Source organism: Pseudorca crassidens, chromosome 7 (genome assembly GCF_039906515.1).
Source record: "Pseudorca crassidens isolate mPseCra1 chromosome 7, mPseCra1.hap1, whole genome shotgun sequence".
Lineage (NCBI taxonomy): Eukaryota > Metazoa > Chordata > Mammalia > Artiodactyla > Delphinidae > Pseudorca > Pseudorca crassidens.
The window spans coordinates 90,953,296-90,978,262 of record NC_090302.1 but is presented as its reverse complement, the minus strand read 5'-3'; the positions used below and the strand labels follow the sequence as shown (position 1 = coordinate 90,978,262).

General features: G+C 50.0%; 1 pseudogene; it reads right to left on the bottom strand.

Moving 5' to 3' along the window:
• Window positions 1-929: 929 nt before the first annotated feature.
• On the bottom strand, window positions 930-2,001 carry LOC137228282 (serine/arginine-rich splicing factor 3 pseudogene; annotated as a pseudogene).
• Window positions 2,002-24,967: the final 22,966 nt, after the last annotated feature.

Here is a 24,967-nt window from a genome sequence, read left to right as displayed (position 1 = left end):
CATTCTCCTCAGGTCACATCATCAAGGATACACACCATCAAGGATACACACATCAAGGATACACCCCATCAACGGGACTTGTGACAAACAATTTTACCCTTGATCACCTGGCCGGTATCGTCTTTTTTTTTTTTTTTTTGCTGCGTTGGGTCTTCATTGCTGCACACGGGCTTTCTCTAGTTGCGGCGAGCAGGGGCTCCTCTTTGTTGTGGGCACGTGCTTCTCATTACAGTGGCTTCTTTTGTTTCGGAGCACGGGCTCTAGCTGTGCGGGCTTCTGTAGTTGTGGCATGGGGGCTCAGTAGTTGTGGCTCCCAGGATCTAGAGCACAGGCTCAATAGTTGTGGCCCATGAGCTTAGTTGATCTGCGGCACAGGGGATCTTCCCGGACCGGGGCTCGGACCCGTGTCCCCTGCATTGGCAGGTGGATCCTTTTTTTGTTTTCTTTGTTCCTTTTGGAACCAAAACTTTAATCCCAAGGAGTCTCACAAAACATATTACAAATGACAGCATGAAAAAAAAAACTGCACAGTAACTCAAAGTTCAGCCCTACAATATACTCTTCATCTGGCAAGACATTGGTATCTTGATCATCTCAACTTCCAAAAAACATTACAAAGAGCTATGTATTCATGTACGGCAATCACAGAGGGGACTTATGACCTAACTCAAAGGGAAACTAACTTCCTTGAAACTTCTTAGATTCTAAACTCACTGGACAACCTCTTGTCCAGTGTGAAGACTAGTGGAATTCTTAAACCTCTAATCTAGGGTAAGGGTGCGGCTTTCATTCCTACCTGCTGGCTTGTGTTCACAGCACCTTTTAAAGACTGCTTGCTTAACTACAGCTGCATACCATATCCCAGCTACAGAAAGTCTCTTCAATGTTTGCCAGTGTTGTTTCCATAATAATAAACATCACACTTTAGGTGGGCAGGAGTTAGAGTTTTATTCTCAGTCTAGGCAAGACCAAAAATTCAAAGCAAATTCAATTTTGCTTAAGAGAACATTGTAAAGAAACAATTCTTCATATTACATGCCTCATATGACCCATTTCAAACCATAGAGAATGACACCTTTATGTGTCACTGTCCCAAGAGACAAACAAATGTGAACAGCTAAAACATTTAAAAAGTGCATCAAGCTTCGGAAGTCTCAAACGAAACTTGAATTTTCTGTACATACTCCTGTCAAATGAAGTTATTTCCTGTGCACCACTCCTCTTGCAAAGTGGTCTGCTATTTCCTTTCATTTGACCTGGATCGGCTAGGAGACCTAGAGAAAGATCGGGACGGCTTGCGATTTCTCTCCTGGGACAGTGATCTCTCTCTTCTCCTATATCTACTAAAGGGACCTGCTCTGGCTGCGGGAGAAGCTTCTCCGTCTTGGACATCTGTGGTGAGGGGGAGGACTCCTCCTCCGATAATCATCTCGAGGGCGACGACCCCAAGAAGGAGGCGGCCACGATCTCGACTTCTCCTTTCCCCATTGGACAGGTCCACTCTTACTCGGCAGCCACAGAGTGTTCTCCCGTCTAGTTCTCAGACAGCATCCGCTGCATCTCGGGGATCTTCATTTTCAACAAGAGCGAAGCCGGGAGGGTTTTTAGCAACCCACACACTTCGGAGTGGTCCATAATATCCTAAAGCTCGTTCGAATTCACTCTTGTTACCATTGTTTCCAAGATTCCTTACACAAACGTTACAGTCCAACGGACAGGAATGCCGATGCAAGACCCTCCTGGCTCCTGGGTTTCATGGGCCACAGGGTGATCCCGGGCCTCTAGAATCTCGCAGCTGAATCGGCTCGCACAAGCTGTCCTGTGGGGATGCTTTTCCCCCCATGTGTCCAGCCCGGGGCCCTGCTGTCTAGGCCCGACCTCCAGGGTGACAGGGTGAACCCCAGGTCCCTGGAGCAAACACTCAGAGCCCTGGTGACCAGACTCAGGGGGCTGGGGCGGCAGCTGGACATGTGTGGCCACCCTGGTGGTGTTTCGCCCCATCTGCAGTTCCAGTTCCAGCTGAGAAAGAGCCTCGCTGTGTTATTTTCTCCTGGTTGTGTAAGGATCCCCGGTGTCATTTGACAGAAATGTACATGGTGTGTTCTTTCTCTCTTTTCTCCCTGCTTCCTCTCGTCCCTCTCCCCCTCCCTCTCTCCCTCTCCCTCTGTCCCCCCCTCTCTCTCTCTTCCCTCTCCCTCTTTCCTCTGCGTCTCTCTCTTTCCCTCTCTCCCTCCCCCCCCTTCCCCCCTCCCCATCCCTCTCCCCGTCCCTCTCCCAACTCCCTCTCCACCTCCATCTCCCCCTCGCTCTCCCACATCCCTCTCCCTCTCCCCTCCCCCTCCCTCTACCTCCTCCGTCTCCCCCGTCTCTCTCCCGCCTCCCCCCTCCCTCTTCCCGCCTCCCCTGTCCCTCTTCCCTGTCCCTCTCTCCCTTCCTCTCTCCCTGTCCCTGTTTCCCTGTTCCGCACGCCCTCCCTCTACCTCTTTCCCTCTCCCTGTCCCTCCACCTCCTTCCCTCTCTGGAGAGGGAAGGAGGTGGAGGGACAGGGAGAGAGAGCAGGATGGGGGGAGAGGGAGAGAGAGGGGGGAGAGGGAGAGAGGGATAGAGGGAGGGAGCGAAAGACGTCTCTCCCTCCCTCCCTCTATCCCTCCCTCCCTCCCTCCCTCCCTCTATCCCTCTCTCCCTCCCTCTATCCCTCTCTCCCTCCCTCTATCCCTCTCTCCCTCCCTCTCCCTCTCTCCCTCTCCCTCCCTCCTTCTCCTCCCTCTCCCCCTCCCTCCAACTCTCCCGCTCCCTCCATCTCTCCATCTCCCTCACTCCCTCCCAGAGACGGAGAGATGGAGAGGCAGAGACAAGGGAGAGGGAGAGAGAGAGAGGGAGAGATGGAAGGAGAGGGAGGGAGAGGAAGAGAGGGAGAGAGATATGGAGAGGAGAGCGAGAGAGAGGGGGGGAGAGGGAGAGGGAAAGAGGTCTCTTCCTCCCTCCCTCTCCCTCTGTCCTCCTTCTCTCCCTCTCCCTCCCTCTCTCCCTGTCCCTGTTTCCCTGTTCCGCCCTCCCTCTCCCTCTTTCCCTCTCCCTCTCCCTCCACCTCCTTCCCTCTCCAGAGACGGAAGGAGGTGGAGGGAGAGGGAGAGGGAAAGAGGGAGAGGGAGAGCAGGAGAGGGAGGGGGGAGAGGGAGGGAGAGGGGGGAAAGGGAGAGAGGGATAGAGAGAGGGAGCGAAGACGTCTCTCCCTCTCTCCCTCCCTCTCTCCTTCTCCTCCCTCTCCCTCTTCCACCAACTCTCCCTCTCCCTCCATGTCTCCATCTCCCTCACTCCTTCCCACATAGGGAGAGATGGAGGGAGAGGCAGAGATAAGGGAGAGGGAGAGAGGGAGAGGGAGAGATGGAGGAAGAGGGAGAGAGGAAGAGAGAGAGGGACAGAGGGAGAGAGAGGGGGGGGGGAGAGAGAGAGAGAGGGAGAGCGGGAGAGGGAAAATGGTCTCTTCTTCCCTCCCTCTCCCTCTCTCCTCCGACTCTCCCTCTCTCACCCTCCCTCCGTCTCCCCCTCTCCTTCCCTCGCCCTTTCCCTTCCTCTCTCCCTCTTCCTCCCTCTGTCACTCCCTCTCCCTCCATCTCTCCCTCACCCTCACTCCCTCTCAGAGAGGGAGAGATGGAGGGAGAGGCAGAGACAAGGGAGAGGGAGAGAGGGAGAGAGGGAGAGGGAGACCAGAACAGGGAAACAGGGACAGGAAGAGAGAGAGGGAGAGGGAGAGAGGGAGAGAAGGAGGAGAGAGGGAGAGGGAGGGAGGAAGAGACCTCTTTCTCCCTCCCTCTCTCCCTCCCTCTCCCTCCCTCTCTCCCTCCCTCCATCTCTCCCTCTCCCTCTCTCCCTCTGCCTTATCTCTGCCTCTCTGGGAGGGAGTGAGGGAGATGGAGAGACGGAGGGAGAAGGAGAGTTGGAGCGAGAGGGAGAGGGAGGAGAAGGAGGGAGGGAGAGGGAGAGAGGGAGGGAGAGAGGGAGGGAGGGAGAGACATCTTTCGCTCCCCCCATCACTCTCTCCCACTCCCCCCTCTCCCTCTCCCCCCTCTCTCCCTCTCCCCCCTCCCTCTCCATCTCTCTCTCCCTCTCCCCCCCTCCCTCTCCATCTCTCTCTCCCTCTCCCCCCTCCCTCTCCATCTCTCTCTCCCTCTCCCCCCTCCCTCTCCATCTCTCTCTCCCTCTCCCTCCACCTCCTTCCCTCTCCAGAGAGGGAAGGAGGTGGAGGGAGAGGGAGAGGGAAAGAGGTAGAGCCAGAGCGTGCGGAACAGGGAAGCAGGGACAGGAAGAGAGGAAGGGAGAGAGGGAGAAGGGGAGAGGGAGAGGGAAAGGGGGAGAGGGAGAGGGGAAGGGAAAGAGGGAGAGAGAGAGAGGGACAGGGAGAGAGGGAGGGAGAGAGGCAGGGGGAGAGATGGAGGGAGAGGGAGAGGCAGCGAGGTAGAGGGAGAGAGGGAGAAAGGGAGAGAGAGAGGGAGAGCGGTAGAAGTGCTGAGGAGGGGGGCTCCCTCCCCCTCCCACTCCCATCCTTTCCCTACTGCTTTCTCTTTTCTCTGCTTCAACAAACACCAGGCGCCTTTTAGATCAGCCCTGAAGTCAACGTTGATGCTTGGACAGCCTGACCTGCCCGCTGACTTCCAGCCCAGGACCACCGCTGGGAGATGAAGTCTGCGGGGCCCTGGGCGCAGGCTGCACAGGCACCTCCCCTGATGCCCAATCTCTCCCCGTTTACGAGGCAGCCGACACTCCCCTCCCTGACTCCCCAAGATTTGGGGCCTTTTTAGTATGTGTCGATAATGCCATGAGCTACTATTTAACTCTTCCACGAGGACCCATCTCCCAAAATGCAGTGGTTTTCAGCCTTGGCTGCACTAGAGAACCCCCAGGGAAGGGAGAGACGTCTCTCCCTCCCTCTCTCTTTCTCTCCCTCTGTACTTCTGTCTACCTCTCTCCCTCTCCCTCTCCCTCTGGGGTGATGCCCGATGAGCTCAGAATCGCAGATGGCCCCCCCATCCCCTCTCTGTGGCTTGCATGGGGGATGCACCTTCTCACTGTGGCCCGGGCATGGCCTTGACAGTCAGACATCGGGTCCTGCACGGACACTTGTGTTTGTTCCATAGCGCAGGTGGCTGCAGTCTGTGCTTCTGTAGATGGGGGCTGTGCGTGAGCCCTTCGTCTTCCCCGCAGACACCACTGGTGCTCGCTCGGCCTCGCGGGTGATGCGGGGGGCACGGGGGACAGTCTTGTGTCCCCACCTTCTTGGGCTACAGACAGGCCACGCTGGTCCCGTGGTGACTGGGGGCTCCCAGGAGAACCCCACTGCAGACCGGAGAGGTGGCCCCAGAGAAGGTGGCGTACGCCTGGGGCCGGGCCTCATCAGTGAGCCACGGGCCACCTGCAGCAACAGCTGTCTCACCGTCCAGGGGCTGGGTGTTCGGGCGCCGTGGGGTTGAGCCACTGTCTGCACGGCAGCCGTGTTTGTCTTGTTGAGCCCGGGGAGGCCCCTTGGTGGCTCCTGGAAAGACTGGCCGCATTTCTTCCTGCCCTTGGCCTTAGAGCCCATCACGTTCATGCCGTTTCTGGTTCCAAAAGGACCTGTGTTAATAAAGACCACGTGTTAGGACAGCACCAAAGTGTCTAGAAATCCGGGCCAGGAGGAGGAGGGAGGGGGATTGGCTGTGCCCGCCAGTGGCCTGGGAGCCCTGCCCGCCTGCAGAGACCTGGCCCGGGGACCGCGGGGAGGCCGTGGCCCTCGGTCCCCAGCGCCTTCCGTCTCTGGGTTCCAGGAGAACTGCGTGATCCTCAGGGAGCTGGTGAGGCTGCAGGCCCTGAAGTCCCGCCTGCTGGGGTTCCGCACGCATGCCGACTCCGTGCTGGAGATGAACATGGACAAGACCAGCCAGGTGGTGGCCACTGTCCTAGGTAACACCGCCTCCCCCTGAGTCCCAGTGGGGACGGGGTCAGGCGGACCTTGACCGGACGTGGTGCTGCCTGAGACCCCACTGTGTCAGCCCTTGGGGGTCACCTTCCCAGACCCTTCATTCTGCCTCGAGGGGCGCGGGGTCGGGGGTGGCTGGGGGGCCGCCCCAGGGACGTAGCCGCGCCTCTCCCCTCTGCCCGCAGGTGAGCTGGCCCAGAAGCTGAAGCCCCTCGGGGAGCAGGAGCGGCCGTGATCCTGGAGCTAAAGAAGGCCGAGTGCCAGAGGCGGGGCCTGCACTTTGACGGCCCCATCAATGCCTGGGACCTGCGCTACTACATGAACCAGGGGGAGGAGACGCGCTACCACGTGAACCAGTACCTGCTCAATGAGGCTTTCCCCATGCAGGCGCTCACACGCGGGCTGCTGGGCATCTCCCAGGAGCTGCTGGAGCTGACCTTCGACCTGGAGGAGGGCACCAGCATGTGTCACGAAGACGTGAGGCTCTAAACGGTCTGGGACGCGGCCTCGGGCAAGGTCATCCATCGGCAAGTTCTACCTGATCTCTATCCTCGGTGCGTGCGTGGGGGAACCTGTCGGCCGTGGGCCGGGGCTCCTCTGTGGAAGCGGGGCCCCATCCACGTCCCTCCGCAGGGTGGGGAAGTCCGGGCACGCGGCCTGCTTCGGCCTGCAGCCGGGCTGCCTACAGCACGATGGGAGCTGCCAGATTGCCATCGCGGCCATGGTGGCCAACTTCACCAAGCCTACGCCCAACCTGCCCTCCCTGCTGCAGCATGATGAGCGGGAGACCAACTTCCACGACGTCGGGCACGCGATGCACCAGCTCCGCTCCCAGGCGCAGGGCTGCAGGCAGGGGGCGGGGAGGGCCCGGGCGTGCGTGGTCCTCAGGCAGGCCCCCGCCATGGGATTCTTCCACTGACATCACCCCGCACGTGGTGACGCCCTCGGTGTCAGCTTCCATCATCAGACCCCAGGCACTGGGCGCGTAAATAACGGAAATGGATGTCCTCGAGGCTCTAGAGGCTGGAAGACCCAGATCAAGGAGTCAGGGCTGGTTCCCTGCATGTTAAATACATGCACTCAAGAGTTGCCTTGGAAAAAGACAAAAGAAAAGAAAGGAATGTTGCCTGCAAGTCTGCTGACAGCCGGTGATGAGAACCAGAGGGAAGGCTCTGGGGCCGGGGGCGCAGTGCCCTGTGAGCTCGGGGGCTGCTGCCAGTCTCCGTGGAGGCTCAGCAAGTCCCCGTGACTTCCCCACGTGGGGGGCGCCAGCTGAGCGTCTGGGCCCAGGACCCACTGCTCGTTCAGTCTTCCTGTGGTCAGCCCTTCATCCTGAGAGCGATGCTCTCACAGGCTGCACCGGGGCGTGTGGGGACAGTTTACTGAGCTGTACAGACGTCACTACTGCTTTGGACCATTTCCGTCACCCCGAAAATGTCCCTCACGCCCTTAGCTATCACTCCGTCCCCTCGCCAGCCCCTGACAACCAGGAACCCACTCGCTGACTCCGTGGATCTACCTGCTCTGGACGTTTCTCCTCAGTGGGGTCACGCCCTGTGTGTCCTTCTGTGTATGACTTCTCTCGCTGAGCATCGTGTTCTCAGGGTGTATCGACGCGGCAGCGAGCGTCAGGGCTTCACCGCGTTGCGTGGCTGAGGGACGTAAAGACGACAAGAGAAAAGAAAAGAACGTTGCATGCAAGTCTGGTGACAGCCGGTGACGAGAACCAGAGGGAAGGCTCTGGGGCCGGGGGCGCCGTGCCCTGGGAGGCCCTGGCGCTGCTGCCAGTCTTGGTGGGGCACGGGCAGCACCGTCCCTCAGGAGCTGCTGGACAAGCTCATCAAGTCCCGGGAGGCCAACCCAGATGCGGCCGGACCGAGGGAAGGGAAGGGGGCTTCCGGTCTGCCCGGCTGGAAAGCGCGGCCTGGACACGGTGCCAGCCCCCCGTCTCCTTCCTCCCGCCCCCCAGGCCTCTTCAACCTGTGCCAGATCGTCCTGGCCAAGGTGGTTCAGGCCCTGCACACGCAGACGCCCGCGGACCCGGCCCAGGAGAATGCCCGCCTCTGCCAGGAGATCCTGGGGTTCCCAGCCATGCCAGGTAGCCAAGCACGCACCGGGCTCACCTCAGCGGTCGGTTGGCGGCTACTGCCCAGGTCAAGAGGATCGTCTGGTGGTGTGTGAATGGGGACCGACTGACGGGCTCCGGCCGAGGCCCGCTGACCTCTGGCCTCTTCCTGCCACGGTTCCTTGGCTGGTCCCTCCAGCTGTGGCCCGCGGAGTCCGAGGGTGGGGTGGGAGGCTCTGCACATGCTTTCTAGAGAGCCTGGAAGAGGCAGGAGAGGGCTTCATACCCCGAACAGAAGGCATCGACGAGGTCTGCCCGTGCGTGTCGGTGCGGACACGCGGTTCACTCCCTCGTGAGCGCTTTAACCAGCGATCTCCCCGTGGTGGAGGGCGAGCCCCGACTCATCTCTCGCAGCCTCGGCAGCTGACCTTGTAAGAGGCTTAGGAGTGAACCCTCGTGAGCTTCAGCAGAAAGTCGGCAAAGATTTATTTGTGTCCCTCCACTGAACTGCCAGCAAGGTCCCCGTTTTCTACAAGTGTTGGGCCAATACTCTCTCTAGTGGCAGGGGACTCAGACAAGGCTGCTTTGGGGCCCCCACCCCCGCTCTGGGGCAGGGGCACTGAGCGGCCAGGGAGCCGGGCAGGAGCCCCTCCGCGTGTGTCCCAGTGACCCACCTGCCTGCGACCTTCGGCCGCCTGGCAGGAAGCTACGACGCCCAGTCCTGTGGCCAGTCATTCCTGCAAGAAACACTGGAACCAGCTTCTGCCAACCCGCCAAAGAAAAACGACTTCAAAGGCAACGTGGTGTCACAGGAAGGGCTTGTTTCTGTGTTTCTTTGTTTTTAGTTCATTAGGCCTCACTTAAAATTCTGATTCCACAATGCACTTGCTTTGGGATCCTGAACAACACTCATAACCTCTGCAAGTTTCAGTAGAGTAAGTTTATGTGATTACCTTCATCTGTAATATCCCTGTGTTGCAATCTTAATTAATTCAGATTAATTCATCTTAATCTTAATCTCAAGTTCAGATCAAAGACTCGTTCCTCTGTGACTTCTCCTCTGAACTGATTCAAAAGCCTCCTCTCCCGTCCTCATCTGGCTTCTCTTCTCTTCTGGAATCTCATAAGAACTTCTATGACCTCTCTGGTTTTTTGTTGTTGCTGTTGTCTGTTGGTTTGGTTTTTAATTGAAATATAGTTGATTTTCAATGTCGTGTCCGTTTCAGGTGTACAGCACAGTGATTCCGTTTTCAGATTCTTTTCCCTTATAAGTTATTACAAAATATTGAGTACAGTTCCCTGTGCCATAGAGGAGATCCTTGTTGTATCAACTCTATGCCTTCTTTGAATGACCGTAGCACTTTGTTGTCTGTATCATTTTTATGTCTGTTGTGGCTTTGTGACTGAAAATGAAAATTTTCTATTTGTTCATGTCCTGGCCCTTCCTTAGAAATGTGTTCATTTACCTATTTCATATTTATTGACTACATCTTAGACACCGTGTTAGCTGCTTGTTCTAGATGTTAGTAAAACATAGACCTTCCTGCTCAAAGGGTCACAGTATTTGTGGGAAAACGAACAAACGAACAACTTACGTCTCAAATAGCTTTGTACTTCCCAAAGAGAGCACACCTCGTAGGTACAATAAATATATGTATTATACATAAATGTATAAATAGTTAATGGCATTAAAAACTTGAGATAACTGCTTTTCTATTCTGAGGAAATGATGATAATATTTCACCAGGAGCTCAACACCACTCTGAGAATGAGGGCTTAATCCCCGACCTGGCTCACTGCATCGCTTTCTTATATGAAAATAGACAAGTCTGTACATGCTCTCTACAAAAAGGCTTATCTGGCATGAATTTCAGATAGCAAGAAGAAAAATTCAAGAGGTTCAGAGAAGCATCCAGAAGCTCAGGTGATTGTCTGGCACTAATACAACTTGCTTGACAGGAAAAGAGAGCTGTAAATCTCACAAAATTCGATGATCTTCTAAGAATTTCAAAACCGCCTGCTAGTAATTAGAAATCCTAGAAGAACCGCCTCTTTTAAAGCATACTGATAATATGCTTTACAGCTTAATATTCAGAAGCCTATGTTTTGGCTAAGTGAGCTTCAGGAATGAAGGAAACTTGTGGTTCAGTTCCATCTACTCTGGAACCTCTGGTCAAAACACCTACTTCTGTGCTCAGCCATCTTATCATCTGTAAAATGGAGGCAACTCTAAGAAAACATAGTTACAGAGATGTTGCACAGTTTCCTGTGTCACTGTCTTCATTTGTTTCAGAAAACCAATAACGTCTAAGCTACTACTGCAAAGAGTGCAGTGTTACTTGGGGTCATCTAGTGCAGCTCTGTCAAAGTAAAGAAAAGCAAAGGGGCCTAGAATAACTATAATTTTCCCAAGAGGACACTATTATTTTATGGCAAATCTGAGTCAGGAACCCTGATCTCTTTGATGCCATTCCATTGTTCTCTCGTTGGGTTCTCAGCAACCCAGAGAAAGAAAGAGAAATAAAACTCCTATGTGCTGTGTCACTGGTACAGGACGTGGCAAGATTGGAATTGGAGAACTACATATTAACAGGTATTTGGGAAATTCTTCAAACTAATTAAGATATATACCAGGTACATAAAAAACAGTTATGTTTTCCCAGGATGATTCTGTGGAATGAACAGAACTGGTAACTGAAGGTGCCTGTGTGCTGCAGTTCCAAACAGGACGGGTGAATGCTTGTTTTCTGGCACCTTTAAGACTCCACCCCAATATACACATTAAAATAAAATTAACATTTCAACTGGGTCATATTTAATTCTGCATGCTCTTGTAAGTCAGCAAAATAGTCCATATATCATTTAAGTTGTCACTCACTTTCTTTTCTTTTCTTTTCTTTTTTTTGCGGTACACGGGCCTCTCACTGCTGTGGCCTCTCCCGTTGCGGAGCACAGGCTCCGGACGCGCAGGCTCAGCGGCCATGGCTCACGGGCCTAGCCGCTCCGCGGCATGTGGGATCTTCCCGGACCGGGGCACGAACCCGTATCCCCTGCATCGGCAGGCGGACTCTCAACCACTGAGCCACCAGGGAAGCCCGTCACTCACTTTTTAACTTGAGTTTTAATTTCTGAAAGTCTTTCCAAACACAAAACAGAGGTGGGAAAATGGTATATGGGAAGCTGCAGAGATGAAATAAGCTTACTGCATTCGGCATAAAGATGAATACCCAAACAACTTCTGCATAGCTGGAAGTGTCCAAATCTACTATCTTCGTTTTGTAGTCAAGGCTTCCGGAAAAATATGCTAACGGATTCCTAATTACCCAAATGCCCCATATCTGTTTCAGTAAGTATCATTATATATTATGGAAATTTTTCTCAGTGACAGAGAAAGACATCCTGGCCGAGCATCCCCCTGCCCATGACACACAGATGATGGGTCTCAAGCTACCTTGAAGGCGTTGGAGCCCACTTTATCCATTACTAATATTAATGGAGGACAAAACTTCATATTCTGTTTGCTCTGTTTGTTAAATCACTTCTTCCCTTCATTAAGATGGATGACACATAATTGAGTCTGTAGTGTGTGTATCACTGGAAACTGAACACATTTTTGTTGGTTTTATTAACGTCATAGGTTTCTAGGGGGGGTCTACTAAATAACTAAGTCTAGTTTCACAGTTACAAATAAATTACGATGTAATTTTGAATAACGTAAGCTCATCATAAAGGAAGGATACTGAGAGTTGCTACTACCCCTTCCTTGAGGGGCTCTTGTAAAGCACTAAATCAAGTAACAGAGGTTTATATGCATGCATATATTTTCAATGATATTTGAACACACTTGAAAAGAACTCTACGGAATGCATTATAAAACCTCGATGCTGTGTGTCCCTAGTTCCCGGCTCTCTCGTTCTAACTATTTAAATGAACAAAATGTTATCTATTAGGATAGAGTACTCCAAATACTACTTCTTGCAGTACCCTGTCCCAACCATTTGCCTTCCTCTTCCCATTAGTCCTTAATTCAGAAACCCCAGAGATTTGTTCAGTAATTTATGAACATATTTCTTCATTCAGCCAAGAAAATTGATGGATCCCTTACCAAATTTCAGGCACCCTTCTTCAGGATGTTTTCTAGGCATGTTCAGGAAACACAGCAGTGATTAACACAGATGAATATAGCCTCTCTCGAGCTGAGGGGAGAGACAAAAGTAAAGAAGCAAATACAAAATCATAAGTGTAAATACGTAAATAAAAATTGAATAAATGGGTAGAATAACTAGTATATCAGGTAAGTGCTGGAGAAAAACAGCAAGCAGGGAAGGCGGATGGAGATTGTTAGCTGGTAGGAGGAGGCTGCGATCGGAAACTAAGTGATCACTGAGGGCTTTCTGGGGAAGATAAAATTTACGAGGGAACCTAAGGTTGTGAGAGGGAGCAAGGTGCATATCTGGGAAGTGAATAGTACAAGCAGAGGGAACAGTCAGATGGAAAGGCAATGAGGCAAGAGTGGGCTTGGAGTATCCAAGGAGCAGAAAGGATGTCAGTGTGTGGAAAACAGAGGGAGCAAAGTGGAGAGGAGAAGGAAACAGTCAGAGAGGAAACAGAGGCCCAGATTTCTAGGGCTGTGGAGGCACTTTGAGGACTTTGCTTTTCCTGTGAAGAAGCCATTGAAGAGACTTGAGTGACATGATCTGACTTATGTTTTAACAGGATCTCTCTGGATGCCATGTTGATTAGAGACTGAAGGAGAATAAGGACAAGCCCCAGAAGACCAATAGTTGATTCAAATGTCAAGAAACATTTATGCCTTCACCCTTCAACTTCACAAATGATGCCATTTCCATTGAGCTATTGAAAAATATCATCTGGCTTTCAAAACAATAAACCAGAAGGCATTTTCTCACATAAGCAAGGTCACAAACAACTGTCGGCTAAAGGTGAAATAGCAACAAATCAAATAATAACAAAAACATTTTTTATAGATTTTAAAACCTTACAAAGCATTTTCTTGTCCATTATCTAAGTTAATCCTCAAATCAACGCCATGAGATAGTTATTATTTTCCCATTAGAAGTGACCGCATATTAAATCCTTAGTGATTGCTCAAGAAAAGCTGAAATCTTGAGTGTACATCTATTAATGCCAAGGTTGGGTTTTTTACCCATGGGAACATTGGATGCTAACATCCACAGGGATTTTCAGCTCAAGATGGCAGACTAGGAAATATATTTACTTTCTGGTCCTCCTGAAACCATGTTTAAATAAAACTGCAGAAATACCAAAATTAATCAACCAATAAAAGCCAAGACATTGTGGAAGTCATCAACCACAGAAAGATTTCAACACATTTCGAGAAGGCAAACAATGAAATGGAGGGGCCATGAATAAAATAATGAAGAAAAGACTACCCTAAGTAGGGTCTGCACAAAGCCAGGCAGCTTTTGCTGAGCCCTGGTTATAGTAAAGGACAGAGGAAAGAAGAGGGGCTGAAAACAAGGAGACAAAAGTCATTTTAGGAAAAAACGTTCACTTAATGAGCTCCAGGGAACACTCAGCCTGCTGCCATACTCACTCATGGATTACAGTGGATTGTTGGTAAGCAAGACAAGAAAACAGGGAACCAACAAACAAAAATCAAGACACGGTTTCTTACTGAGCTCTTCTCAAATGAGATCAAGAAATTATGGTTCAATGCCATAGCTGTAAATCATTTCTGCTCCTGGAGAGGTTAGAAAGGGCTTATCATAGTTACCCTTTTTCTTCAGACAGAATTTAGGTCTGAGCAAAAGCTTTTGTGTCCTCCAACCTCAAAGTTTATTGGGGATGGAAGTCCAAATTTGCTTTGACATACCATAAAAAGAATCTCATGAGCAGAGGGTCAAACTACTTTTGGAATATATGAATTATGCCCAGTGTGATTTTAAATAGATTTTAAACAAAAATATATAAATTTTCACTGATCTATATGATTCTGGGTTCTGAAACTTCTACATGTTACATGCCTGATATATAACACACAATGTCAGTCCCAGGAGAGAGAAGACACTCCAATGAAGCAAGCCAAAGAAACAAGATTCGAACAAGGTAAAGTGATGTGTAGACCAAGACCAGGATTTTTCAGTTCTTTCCTGTCATGCTGTAGCTTCCAGCTCCTGAATAACAACACATGTTTCCCTTGTCCTAGACACACAAGAGTATGTCTCCTCTATGGGGCCTAAGAAGCTCTAGAGTTACATATGTGTAGTAAAGAGTGGACCCAGCCGGCATGCTCACAATGACCAAATTGTGTTGATCGTACTTTATTTTAAACCAATACATCGCTCCATGCTGAAGTTGCAATAAATGATATATTTGCTTTCTAGACATGAATGAGATGCCTTACTGGATATACTCCAGGAAGGCCAGAGAAACTGGCTTCTAATCCATACAGAATAATTCATTGATGAATTCCTTTCAGGAGAGCCCCTGATTTATCTAGAATATAAGCCTTACATACCTGGATCCTTCAAACTAAACCAAAGGGACAAATCTAGGCTGCAAGCCTCAATTAGAAATGTGGGATGGGGTGCTATGCTGACAACTGGTGGTCCCTGACCTATCTTCTGAGATTAGAACCCAGTGTGGTGGATGACCAATTCACGCGTTGAACAAAAGAACACCTCCTACAGAGCAGTGTATGTGTTCATTACAGGTATGGCACTTAGGGCTAAAAGTAACACATGAAGCATATATGATAAGGAGGCACCAGAGTCCAGAGCACGAGCTCTGGAATCACACAGGCTTGCTTCGAATCCCGGCTAAGCCACTACCATCTGTATACCCTGAAGAACAGTCGAAGGTTTAAATGTTCTTTTACCAAATTTCGAAAAACAAGTGAAGAAAGAACCTACCTGCCAGGAAGGGACATCGTGGGGTGCAGCATCCAGTCGCGTCAGGGCTCTGCATCCCCGGCTCAGAAACCTTCACCACCTGGCTCATGGTGATGCTGGCAGCTCAGCAGCCCTGGAGAAGGCGCTCCTGTCTCCAGGGCTCGCGGACAAGCTGGGGAGGTCCACGGAGGTGGCGGGCCACAGCCTGGCAAACTCTGGGTGCCTCCTCCACTCAGCTCTGGGCAGGCTCTGGCCTCTGGGCCCCGTTGCGGGGAAGGGCTGGCCGATACATAGCCAGGGCTGAGGGGTCTGCAGAGCCGGTGCCCAGGCAGGGTGAGCTCTGGAGGAGAAGACTTCCACAGTCCCCAACAGTCTCCGCATGGTGGCCCATCCGGTGCCAAACACCTGCCACCCACAGCGACAAGTCCCAGCCGCTAGAAAGCCCACAAGGGGTCGGGCTCTTTGCCCTCGGGCCGGGTTTCTCCAGGGGCTGGGCTTGTGTGGGGCCCCCATACCACCCCCTGACCCGCCCTTGCTCTGTGACACGTACAGTGCAATGTCAACACCCAGGCTGAGCCGGCCAGTGTTCAGTGCGTGCTAGACCTTGAGAAGACTTAGCAGCTAGGGAGAAGCTCTCCCGCTTTCACTCGCTTTTCTCAGATCAGGCAGGCAGCCCATCTCACCCCAAAGCTATGGACACCACACCTCCTTCCCAGGCTATCGTTTTCCGTTCTGCCCCTGTTGTCCCTTTCCATTCTGCCCCCCTTTTCCCCAGCACCCCATTTACGGCTTCGGGTGTCATCGGTGCTGCAGCAGGCAGCACCTCTGACCCCGAAGCTATGGACACCACACCTCCTTCCCAGGCTATCGTTTTCCGTTCTGCCCCTGTTGTCCCTTTCCATTCTGCCCCCCTTTTCCCCAGCACCCCATTTACGGCTTCGGGTGTCATCGGTGCTGCAGCAGGCAGCACCTCTGACCCCGAAGCTATGGACACCACACCTCCTCCCCAGGCTATCGTTTTCCGTTCTGCCCCTGTTGTCCCTTTCCATTCTGCCCCCCTTTTCCCCAGCACCCCATTTACGGCTTCGGGTGTCATCGGTGCTGCAGCAGGCAGCACCTCTGACCCCGAAGCTATGGACACCACACCTTCCCAGGCTATCGTTTTCCGTTCTGCCCCTGTTGTCCCTTTCCATTCTGCCCCCCTTTTCCCCAGCACCCCATTTACGGCTTCGGGTGTCATCGGTGCTGCAGCAGGCAGCACCTCTGACCCCGAAGCTATGGACACCACACCTCCTTCCCAGGCTATCGTTTTCCGTTCTGCCCCTGTTGTCCCTTTCCATTCTGCCCCTCATTTCCCCAGCACCCTATTTACGGCTTCGGGTGTCATCGGTGCTGCAGCAGGCAGCACCTCTGAACCCGAAGCTATGGACACCACACCTCCTTCCCAGGCTATCGTTTTCCGCTCTGCGCCTGTTGTCCCTTTCCATTCTGCCCCCCTTTTCCCCAGCACCCCATTTACGGCTTCGGGTGTCATCGGTGCTGCACCAGGCAGCACCTCTGACCCCGAAGCTATGGACACCACACCTCCTTCCCAGGCTATCGTTTTCCGTTCTGCCCCTGTTGTCCCTTTTCATTCTGCCCCCCTTTTCCCCAGCACCCCATTTACGGCTTCGGGTGTCATCGGTGCTGCAGCAGGCAGCACCTCTGACCCCGAAGCTATGGACAGCACACCTTCTTCCCAGGCTATCGTTTTCCGTTCTGCCCCTGTTGTCCCTTTCCATTCTGCCCCCCTTTTCCCCAGCACCCCATTTACGGCTTCGGGTGTCATCGGTGCTGCAGCAGGCAGCACCTCTGACCCCGAAGCTATGGACACCACACCTCCTTCCCAGGCTATCGTTTTCCGTTCTGCGCCTGTTGTCCCTTTCCATTCTGCCCCCCTTTTCCCCAGCACCCCATTTACGGCTTCGGGTGTCATCGGTGCTGCAGCAGGCAGCACCTCTGACCCCGAAGCTATGGACACCACACCTCCTCCCTAGGCTATCTTTCTCCGTTCTTCCCCTCTTTTCCCTTTCTATTCTGCCCGTTTTCCCCAGCCCCCTCCCCCCATTTACGGCTTAGGCCGGCATCGGTGCTTCAGCAGGCAGCAGCTCTGACACCAAACCTATGGACACCACACCTCCTTCCCAGCGCTGTCATTTTCCAGTCTGCCCTGTCTCCACGTAGAACCGCTACCTATTTCACACGGCTGTTCCTAGTTCTGGGAACACACCACTCACTGGTAGCAATGCCTCAGCCCATGCCTCGACTCATTTACCTGCAACGCTGGCCAACAGATAGACCAACACTTCAAAGTTATGACAGAAAGTTGAGTAAGTTATACGCTTGGAATTGCATTTATTATTATTAACAAGCACAACTGTAGTGCTTAGACTATAACAAGTAATCTTCTAAGTGCTTAGCAAATATTAACTCACTTAATCCTCATAATGGCAACCCTATAGGTAGGTAATGTTCATAATATTCACCTTTTTGGGGGGAAACTGAGGCCCAGAGGGGTTGAATAGCTTGTCTAATGCCACACAGTAAGTAGCGGGCAGAAACCCAGGATGAAAACCAGACCGTCCAGACTTTCATCACTTTGCTGTGTCACCTTAATAGATGTTGTGGTTAGGGAAGGGACTAAACTGACAAGACTCTGAACTTGAGAAGGGAGAAATTAGAAAGTGACTGATCCTAGAAACTAGAGAGGATTTCAGCTCAGAAATTTCTGGTGATGAGACCCGGAAGAACAAGAACATGGTTGGATTATTAACTTGGGGTAGTATCTGAATCCATGGAGAAATGGTTTTGTCTTGTTGTTTTTTTTTAACTTAGAAAGGCCAGTTGGATGAAGATTAATGAAAAAAAAAAGTAGAAAGGAAAAGAGGAAGGTGCCTGAAGTGAGACATAACCTCTTCCCTGTAAGTACTACGGGTGGGTGTCCTGTGGGAAAGGATGGAGCTCTCTCTACAGGTTTGTCACCAGGATGAACAAGGAGGAACATGGCAACCATTGTACTGGTTTTGATGATTCCTCAAAAACCAAGGCTTTAGTTTCCAAGAACTACCCACAGTAGCATACCTACCGTGTGTCAGACATGCCACCAAGTGTGTTTCCAGTCACACATTTTAATTGGAGAAATAGTTCCTATGAGGTACGCATTAGTTCCCTATGGCTGCTGTAACAAATTACTACCAATGAGCTTGCGTAAAACAAAACACACTCATTCTCTTATGGTTCTGGAAGACAGAGGTCCAAAACCAGTTTCCCTGGGCTGGAACCAGGAGTTGACAAGGCCGTCCATCCACCTTCTAGAGGCTCTAAGGGAGAATCTGTTTCCTTGACAGCATTCCTTGACTTCTGGCCACATCAATCCAACCCCAACTTCATCATCACATTCTCTTTGGAGTAAAAACTCCCTCTGCCTCTCTCTTACGAGAACACCAGTGGTTACATCTGGGTCCATCCAGGTAGGCCAGAAGAATCTCCCCATCTCAAAACCCTTACTTTCATCCCATTGGCAAAGTCCCTTCTGCCATTTAAGGTGACATTCACAGGTTCTGGGGATTAGAAGGTGGACATTTGGGGGCAATGGTACTATTCAGTCTACTACAAGGTAGATACTATTATCTTCCTCAGATGTAGGAAATGAAGTTTAGGGAAGTAATTTGTCTCAGGTCTACAATTTCCAGAGTAGAGATTTAAATTCTGCCAGTGAGACTTTAGGACACACTCTAAACAACTTTAACCTGTGTCCTTAATTACTGCATAATCCTTGGTTAAGAGTCACACTTAGGTATCAAGACCCAACTGAATATAACACAAGTACTGTCTCCTCTTTCACTATGTTTGCCTGGTGTATTTATGAATCTTGCCCAGAGCAGAAGAGTTCAGAAAATTGTTATGCACCTTTACTAGGAGAAAGCATTTACTGTTTGATGTGCACGGAGTAATGGAAGGCTATTTAAAGTAAAATAAAATAAAATAAAATAAAATAAAATATGCCACCAAATCGTCAAGTGTCACAACAGAGGTAACCCCGTGGGAGTCTTGAGGAGACTAAAATTATCTCCAATTGTGCAGGTGAGAAAAGTGTCACTAAAGGCAGTTGTAGTTCAGCCAAGCCCTACGGCACAGAAGTAGGAATTTGGATAGGTACGAATGGGAAAAAAGACATTTTAGGCATGGGAAACAGTTTAATGCTGAATGGATGAGAAATATACGTTAGACCTTTCTAAATCAACTGGCTTATTATTAACTCAGTAAATCAGATTTGGTCAGTCAAACTAGCTTTAGCTGATTACTTATCCAGGGCATAGCTGTTGAGAGTAATTTTTGTCATAGAACAGTAAATAAAATTGTTGAACTATAACTTTAGGCTTGCTAAGTGAAATAGATTGCTCTAGCTGATGTTCAAGTGACTTACTTGGGACTATTCACGAAATTGGGGGTTAACAACTGCTTAAGACAACATAGAGAATTGATCTTAAATAGTACTTGAAGTAGTTACTGTGTAAAGTATCTGTTCAGTAGCTCATGGTAAATGGATGTTTATAATCCCCACTGGACAACCAACTGCTTTTTTGCAAATGGTAATGTGAATTGCTGTCGCATAAACTATAGTAATGACCACCTATCTAATTTGCTGTCCAAACCAGAAATCTTCTAACAATACTGGTCTCCTAATAAAAGTAAGCATGAAGCTAACACACACTGGGTGTCTCCCGTGTGCCTGTGCATGCATCTATATCTCACTGAACCCCCATAACAGCCCCCAAGAGAGGGACTCTGAGTGTCCCCATGCTGCTGGTGGAGAAACAGGCACAGGAAGGTTCAATAGTCTATCTACCTAAGATAACACAGAGGGTGGGAGAGCCTGTTTTTAAACCATCTGCCTCCAATTCCAGGTGCCAGGAGCCAGATTCAGCCTACAGGCCTCTTCTGCTCATCTGGAGGCGAAACCATGTGTAAGGATTAGTCAAATCCTGTCTTCAATCCTCAAGGTAGCTTGAACACTTGCACGTCCTCCAAATAACATGTAGCATAAGCAATAAGATGTTTGCCCCGGGTATTGTCCAGGAACTTGGAATCAGCTGTGTCTAGTTAGGCTGAGCTGGTTGAGACTGGAGAGGACCACCGATCTTCCACCTGGGCCAGTGCCTTTTGACCTCCGGCCATCAGAGGGCCGAAAACTACAGCCTGAGAATGTGCTGAGCCCCGTAGCCTAGTTACGCCAGCTCAGAACAATGACGAGCACACCTTTTTCCAATCACCTTTCCTCATGCTCCCTATGCCTCATACTGCCCTGCTTCTTTATTCTTTATCCCATAGATACCCCAAGCCCCTTGCCTTTGGGGAGGCGGATTTGAGACCTATTGTCACGTCACTTCCTCGCTTGGCTGCCTTGTGAATAAACCTCCTCTTTGCTGCAAACCTCAGCGTGTCAGTGTTTTGGCTTGCTGCGCCTCAGACAAAATGGTAGGGAGCTGTGGTAAAGGTCCCTTGCCTGTGAGGGAAGCTGGTTACTAGTAGTCACATTGCGGATGTTTTCTCCTCCCGGGGTGGGGGGGGCAGACGTCCTGCTCTTCCAGAAAGAAGGGAGAAAGGCAGGAGCTGGACCCTTGCTCTCAGGGTCACCGTCACCTAGGAGCTCGTTAGAAGCACAGAATCCAGGCCCCACCCAGAACTACTGAATTACAGCCTGCATTTAACAAGATCCACAAGAGAGGCATACCCATAGTAAAGTTGGAGAGGCACCAAGCTGGAGTCCACGTAGCAGAGAAGCAGACAGGATTCTAGACCACGCAGAGTGTGAAAGGCCAACAGTTTGTTTTCTATTCTCAAAACAATGTTTTTGAGCCATGTTTATGAGCAATGTCCCAACTTGCTTTTAAGGTTTCTTGTGTGAAGAATGGATTGGAAGGAAACAAGATATATGGACACTGGTTAGGACCTCACTGCAACAGACAGGCAAGTTCGGTATTAGGATGTTGAGGAAGAGTTGACAGATTCAGAAGAAATTCAGGAGATAAACTGAAGCGGGCTTAATGGGGTATGAGATGGAGGAAAGGAAGGTCTTAGGGAATTAAAGGGTTTACTACACGTATGAGCAAAGCCTCAAAATTAATCCTTTGAACGTACAGAGGTAGAGCTCTCAAAGGACACCGGTTAGGAAGCAACTGTACGCCCTTTATAATTCCAAGAGACAACACAGATCAACTGTTGCGATGGAAAATTCGGCGGTACCGGTGCCTTTTTTCACTCAAACTTAGTTCCAGTGACTATTACTCACATTTTCTGTGCCTAAACAACACAGCTTGAGGAACTGAAGGGGATTCCATCCTGGTAATTAAGGAGGGTCCCCAACACTGACAGTCCCATCTTAAAAAGCAGTCCCCCTGCATTTTACCCGAGGAGCAATGGCCAGAGCCTCCCTTTTAAAACGATGGGGAGAAACCAGAACATCACACACTGTCCCTTTCAGCTACTGTGAACTGAGCCGCGAGACGACCAGTACCCCCTAGCACAGCGCGGACGGGCCAGCGCGCGGGGGCCACTGTGACAGGCGACAGCACAAGAGACGAAGCCCAGGCCCAGGGGCTCTGAGCTCCACCGGCAACGCCCAGGGGCCAAGGCGTATTACCTTTCCGGGATGTGCTTTCCGCCCTTCCTCGTGGCCGACGAACTGGCTCATGTCACCCCCAAGATACCGCCCACCCAACGCCAGGACTGCCAAAGTCGCCAACCCGGCGTCCCCGGTGCCAGCACAAGGCCACGAACCACAGGCGCCTAGGCACAAGCCCACGCAGCTCGCGGACCTCCTCCTACCGCGCATGCGCCACCGCGGGGCGTCTCGAGATGACTCTCAGCACGCAGGCGGATTAACGCGCTTGATTGGTAAAGAGGATTCTGATGCCTGCAATTTCCCTCCTTAGCCGGAGGCTGGGAGCACACGTCCATTAGTTCGTGTGTGTACCCTTCAGAATTCCAATCATACGGGACATGGAAAGTTGTCCGACTCTCCCAGTTCCTTGTGTGGTTCTTCCAGATATTTCCCAAGTGCTTACATTCACACTTGTATCTTGTATGTAAGTATTTGTACGTAACAGGTATCCTGTAGTTTATAGAAGAGCAGCACACTATACACATACTATATACATAGTCTACAATGTGTCTTGGATAGTGTCTTGGATAGTTATCTTTCTAAAATATAAACTTGGCTGGATTGCTCTGTTGCTTGAACATCTTCACTTAGCACAGAATACAGCCCAGGTTGTTAGCATAGCATTGAGAACTCTTTATAAACAAGTATCAGTCTGTCTCTCCAACTGAATTAGAAGTTCAAACTATGACTTCCAAGGACCTACATCATCCACCTCCCTCCTTTGCCCTGCCAGCCTCCCCTGATCTCATTCTCTACTGCCCTGCCCTCACTCACTTTCCCCTGTCCAGCCACACTGGCTTCCTTACTATTCCTCAAACATGCCAAGCACAGTCGTGCCTCAGGGACTTTGCACCTACTACTCCTTCTGCTTCAGAACACACCCTCCCACCCCATCTCCACTCTCCCAGAACACACCCTCCCACCCCATCTCCACTCTCCCAGAACACACCCTCCCACCCCATCTCCACTCTCCCAGATAGCCAATGGCTTGTTTCTCACTTCAAGGCTCTGCTCAATCGACATCTTAATAGAGGGGACTTCCCTGATCACCTACCACATTCCCTCACCTCTTCATCTTCTTTTGTTATTCTCCAAAGCACTTACCACCGCTTGACACTCCATATATTGACTTATTTATTCATCTCTCTCCCCCACTAGAATGGAAAGTACATAAGGGCAAGAACTTTGTTCTCTTCCTACTTCCTAGAACAGTGCCTTCAATTTAGAAGGTGTTATACAACTATTTGCTGAAAATCAATGTATGACTTCTTTGCCCTTTCACACTACCCTCTAGTCACACCAGAGGCTGCCCCTCCAGAGCACAAGTTCAAGCCCTGTGCCTTCTGTACCTGTCCCCAATACCTGGGCTGTCCTTTCCTCATTCCGGCAAAATCCTCTTCCCCCAAGCCCAGCTCAAACGCTGTCTCCTCAGTCAGGCCTTCCTCACTTTCTCCTCTATGTTCCTGCTGCACTTGATTCTTTTATCATAATTAACCCACTTATACTCACTACATGTTTCTCTTCCTAGATAACTGTAAGTTGCTACTGAACAAAGACTTCTACTCACCTCTGTATCCCCGTGCCCTAACAACAAACCTATAAGGCTCTCGGTGTTTACTGAAACAATTTATTTTCTGAGTCTCTACCAATCCTAGGGAGTGCATAGTATAGTCTCCTCCTCATTATCAGTGAGCCTGGCACCTGTGGGAGGGCCTTACAGCAGAGGAGAGTCACCAATGGATCATAACTAAGGTCCTGAGACTGCAATGGCAGACAGCATGGTGAAGTTAGCCCACTGCATGCAGAAGACCCACAGAGGAGTCAGCATATGCAATGGACTACACTTGGTATAACATGTGAACAATCAAGGTTTACAAATGTGTTCTCATGCACTTGTAAGGATCTTCTAGCCCACGCGGAACAGACAGAACACACACAAAGGAGCCTGGAGGAAGTGAGTAGGCCGGCAGCTGCGCCCTAACATCTTAAGAGGGAACATTTCTGTGACTACAGTTTAAACAAATCAGATAATTTGCCTCCTTTCTAGACACCCTGGTTATCACAGGACAGGCCAAGCCTCTCAAGTTTTAAAGCTAAAGTACACGGAAGATCTGTGAAGAGGGCTTAAGATATTTAAGAGCTAGTACCTGCATTAAGCAACCAGGTTATAGAATGAAAATTTATCTTGAAATGCCCGTCTCTCCCTCTCTCTCTCGCCTCCTATCCCCTATCTTCCCACCTCCATTCTATTCCTTCTCCCCTACTCCCTGTTTTATGTATATACGTGCATCATTTTATATATACACGGAATATTTACTGTCTGTTACGTTTATTTAATAAAGTGCACACTCCTCAGGCTAAATTTAGAAAGAGGACAAAATGAACACTTTCGCATGGGCGTCAGTGGTGTTCCAAAGACAAAAGATTCCTCAGCCTTAAAACATGGCAAACACCACGTTCCTTCTGATAGTTAGATGCTAGAAAAAGGCAAGTGGATCCTTAAAATTCACACGCTATTAAGACCTACTATCAACAGAGTAGATCTTAAAGCGGAAACAAGAAAACACCAGCCTTTTAAGTTCTTCCTGTCTGAAGATAAGAATAAGAGGTGGTAGTGTTCTTCCTCACTTGCACCGAAGTGTAAAAGCGGCAAAAATATCTTCAACACATATATGATGAGGAAGCCGCTCTTCTGGTCCACTCTGTTTTGTTTTGCTTCTAGGGATCTGTCTCACTCGGAACCTTTGCTTTTTGTTTTCTCTTTTATGTACGCTAAGAACCCGAGAGTCTTAACCTTTTCTTCCACCTCTCAACCAATAAATAGGACACAAGAACATTTTTATGTTTTTATGTATTTTCCATTCAAATTTTTAAAAAAGAGATAAGTAAGCTAGTTCAGTTCATATTTCTCACAAAAATCACTTTCCAAACTAAACTAAATTGTTTGTGACCATAAACAGGAAAAAACACCGTACTCTATTAGCACCATCTGACATTTCCACCTTAATGTTACCAAACACAACTTGACACTAATGTCAGAACTATTAAAAATGTTAAAAACCCCCAAGCCCACTCAAAATGCATACCAAAGTTCAGGTAAAGGAAAAACAAAAACAAAAACAAAAGCAACTCACCGTTATCTTTATGTTCTTTCAGAAACCCATTAACAACACACTGGAATTTAAAACTAGCGTTCTCATCTGACACCTGATGCCCAATTGTACAACTTTTTAAATAAGGAATAGTTTCTGGCAAGTCCTATAAGGCAAAACCATGAAAATATGTATTATTTCCTTTGTAGGGAAAGAATAAAAAATTCATTAGAGAAGGCAGACTATAAACCAGGAGAGTACATTAAACTTTGTATGTCA